The following is a 3,473-nucleotide window of genomic DNA, read 5'->3' on the forward strand; positions in this document are numbered from 1 at the left end:
TGAATTAACATAATTCAATCATGGAAAGATTTTCCACACGATTATATAGCTTTCTTTCAGCATGAAGCATGTTTGTTCAGCTAACTTAATTTTCATGAGTTGGATCAACTTAATTAAGTAGTGTGAAGTTATCACTGTAAAATTAGTTGGTCTGGTTCTATTAAATTACATTGGGTCCAACTAAAGTAAATAAGTTGAATCAACCACAAAAATTAAGTTGAACCAACACATTTCCTTTAAATCGGAGTAACAGAATTACATAGTGCTGAAATAAAGCAAAGTAATCAGGTGGAAAATCTTTCCATGATTTTTTTATGTTAATCCAAAGAGTTATTTTTTTCAGTGAAGAGCAGGATAATATATGTTCATCGTGATGGAGTTGAGTTTCCAGCTTCTCAGGATGATCAGTTTTCAGGACGAGTCCAGAGTGACAAAGACGTCCTCAGAGAAGGACGAATCAGACTCCATGTGTCCAGACTGAGGACTGAAGACTCTGGTCTGTATCTGTGTGACGTGAAAACTGAAGATGGATTCAACACAGCAAAATGTCGACTCAACGTTACTGGTGAGAAGAAATGATAATAAAACATTTCTGATTAATAGTTAAATTCTTAAGATCTGTGTTGATGAACCAACATCTTCATCTTCATCATGAATCCTCCTGGATCTCAGTTTTCATCAAATATTAATAAATATTTCTGGTTTTTCTCCAGCAGCTGCTGATCAGATCCAAACTCAGAGACCAACTTTGACTCCAGAACCAGAGAGAGGAGAAACGAGGACCAACATCATCGCCGTGACAGTCACAGTAGCAGCAGCTCTGATATTTGTAATAATAAACTTGATTATATTTTTAATTTTGAGAAGGAAAAGAAAGAAAAACAAACATAATAATTTGAAAAGTGTAGTTGAAAAATATAATGCAGATGAAAGTTTTGTTCAAGTGAGTTTGGTTGATGATAATTTTGCCACCAAAGAAACATCAGATTAGATTTAATGATCTGGTGAGGAAAATGTTTGATTGAATGTATTGTAATATAAATTATATTTATCTGTTTATTGTTATTGTTTCAGTTTCCTGTTTTAAACCATTTCTAAAAACAGTCAGAAGTATTGATCAGTTATTTATGCCTAAATGCTGAATCAGCTGATTGTTACTGATAAAATGATTTAATTTATTATTTTCACAGGAATATTTAGATAAACATTTTTTTTAAATATCTTGTGAAGAAAAAACAGAACAAAACAACATGAAGCCTTTGGTTGTTATAAAGTTATAAAGTCAATATTTGACTATTTTGAAGTGATGATTTTTCTACGTTTAATACATTTAAATGATTAACATGAAACATTAAAGGTGTTTTATAATGTAGATTTTCACCATCATTGTTTGTTTTGTAGAAAGTTTATGAATGTAAATGTTGAGGTTTTATTTCAGAACCTTTAATTCTTCAATGTGTCCAAAGTTTTCTCAGTGTTTCAACTCAGATCTTTTTATGAGTTTTATTTCTGATGACATGATTTTTCTGTAGTTTTTATCAATGATCAGAAACTGAACTTTAATTAAAACCTGTTTGTTTTTCCACCAGCTGTGTCTCCATCTTGTTCTCCCTGAATGAATCTCTCTCTGTTTGCTTGTTTCCTCTTAATGTCTCATCATGACTCCATCGTCTCCTCATTGGTTTCTGGATCCTGTGGTCAGGAAGCAGCAGCTGCTGCTCTCAGCCTCCTGAAACATCCTGAAGCTCAGCTGCTGATCTCTGATCAGCTCAGCATCCTGAAGCCTTCAGATCAGGAGTTTCTCTGCTGGTCCTGATGCTGCAGACGCTCTCAGACCAGCAGAGGATGAACCTCACAGTCCTTCAGACCCAGAGGTCGGCATGGAAACCAGCTGATAAAGCTAAACACAGAAACATCGCTTTGATTTTACAGGCTAATAAAGTCAGAGAAGGAGGAGAAAAACTGAGAAGGAAAACTTTAATGAACGAGATGAATAATTTAACTAGATCTGGATTTAGTAAAAGCTTAAATGTTTGAGCTGAGATGACCTCACATTTCATTCTTCATCACTTTGGTAACCAGATCAGTTCCTGGTTGATGTGAACACAGCATACCAGGCCCAGAGACTCCTCCACCACTGTGTCCTGTTGTCAATGGCAACCAATGTCTCTGGTCTGGCGCCATTGCTTCGTATCTGAAATGTTTCTCTTTGTCCACATGGTGGCGCTCTAAGCTCTGACTAAAAGCTGCTCAGCAGTCAAAGTTAGTTTATCTCCTTTCTGTCTTTATTCAGTTCTGATGTGAAAACAGATTTAGAAAAGTTTCCTTTAATTAAATGTGTTTATTTCTGATTATTAAATATTTATCTGATCAGCTGATCAGCAGCTTCATCCTGATGCTTCACTCAGTGATCTTCACTTCAGGTTGAGTTAATTATATATTAAACGGGCGTTGATGATGTCATTCAGTTGACTCAACACTCGGCACATAATTTGTAAATAAATAATTTCTGCATTAACTGATCATAATGTAACAGATTCAAACATTTCTACTTCCTGTTTACTGATGTAACTTCAGATAAAAATCAAAGTTAGAAAAAAACATCAAAACACTGAAAACATAAAGAGCAACAATTGATTTTTATTTGTCATTTTGCTCATTTTCAGAGAGATAAAAATACAGAATCAATTCTTGGTGGTGGAGAGAAACTTTAGGTTTAAATTAATCTCATTAATTAGGATATAAATTTGTAATTTATATCCTAATTAATTACTTTTATATCCTAATTAATAGACTTTTAATACATTTTTTTTTACATAGAGCTAGTCTATGTAAAAAAATATAAATAAAACAAGTAGAAAAGCTGCAGCAACAAAATAAAAGTATAGAAATAACTGAAGGAAAACAGATGAAATGTTTCAGTGATCAGTAACAATAATCCAATAATCTGAACATTTCATCTGTAACGGCTGCAGATCCATGTTGGATCCACTGGAGGTTCTAGAAAGTTCTAAGCTGAGAGTTTGGTTCTGATCTGATCTGGATCTGCTTCCTCGTTCATTTGCTTCATTAAAGACGAAGAACCAACCCAGTAACCAGTGAAACCATCAGAACGGCTCCAACAATCAGTCCAACATGTTTGTTTCTGCTTCCATCTTCTTTTCTTCCCTCCTTGTTTTCTGTCAAACAGAATCAGAGCTGAAGGTCAGAATCCATTTCTCTTCATCTGCTGCTCTCAGACCAGCTGCTTCTGCAGCAGCTTTAGAAACACAAACATCTGGGCTGACAGGTTCACTGCAGAACCAGAACCACATCTGGCCTTAAAGGGATATTCCCCCTAGATTAGCCACAGAGACTCTGGAGACATTTTACCTTTAAGAAGATTCACTGATTGAACATTAAACCACTTTATGCAGCTTCCTTCTTTCACTGGAACATAGAAACCATGAAAACTCACCAGTAGGAGGCGCCAC

General features: G+C 35.1%; 1 long non-coding RNA gene across 1 annotated transcript; it reads left to right on the forward strand.

Annotated features, from left to right (window-relative positions):
- Window positions 1–345: 345 nt before the first annotated feature.
- LOC103132815 (uncharacterized) lies at window positions 346–1,048 on the forward strand. The gene is made up of 2 exons (XR_001661074.1): window positions 346–565; window positions 714–1,048. It is a non-coding gene; the product is annotated as an uncharacterized LOC103132815 (long non-coding RNA).
- The last annotated feature ends 2,425 nt before the right edge of the window (window positions 1,049–3,473 follow it).

The sequence above is a fragment of the Poecilia formosa genome, unplaced genomic scaffold (genome assembly GCF_000485575.1).
Source record: "Poecilia formosa unplaced genomic scaffold, Poecilia_formosa-5.1.2 Scaffold1344, whole genome shotgun sequence".
Lineage (NCBI taxonomy): Eukaryota > Metazoa > Chordata > Actinopteri > Cyprinodontiformes > Poeciliidae > Poecilia > Poecilia formosa.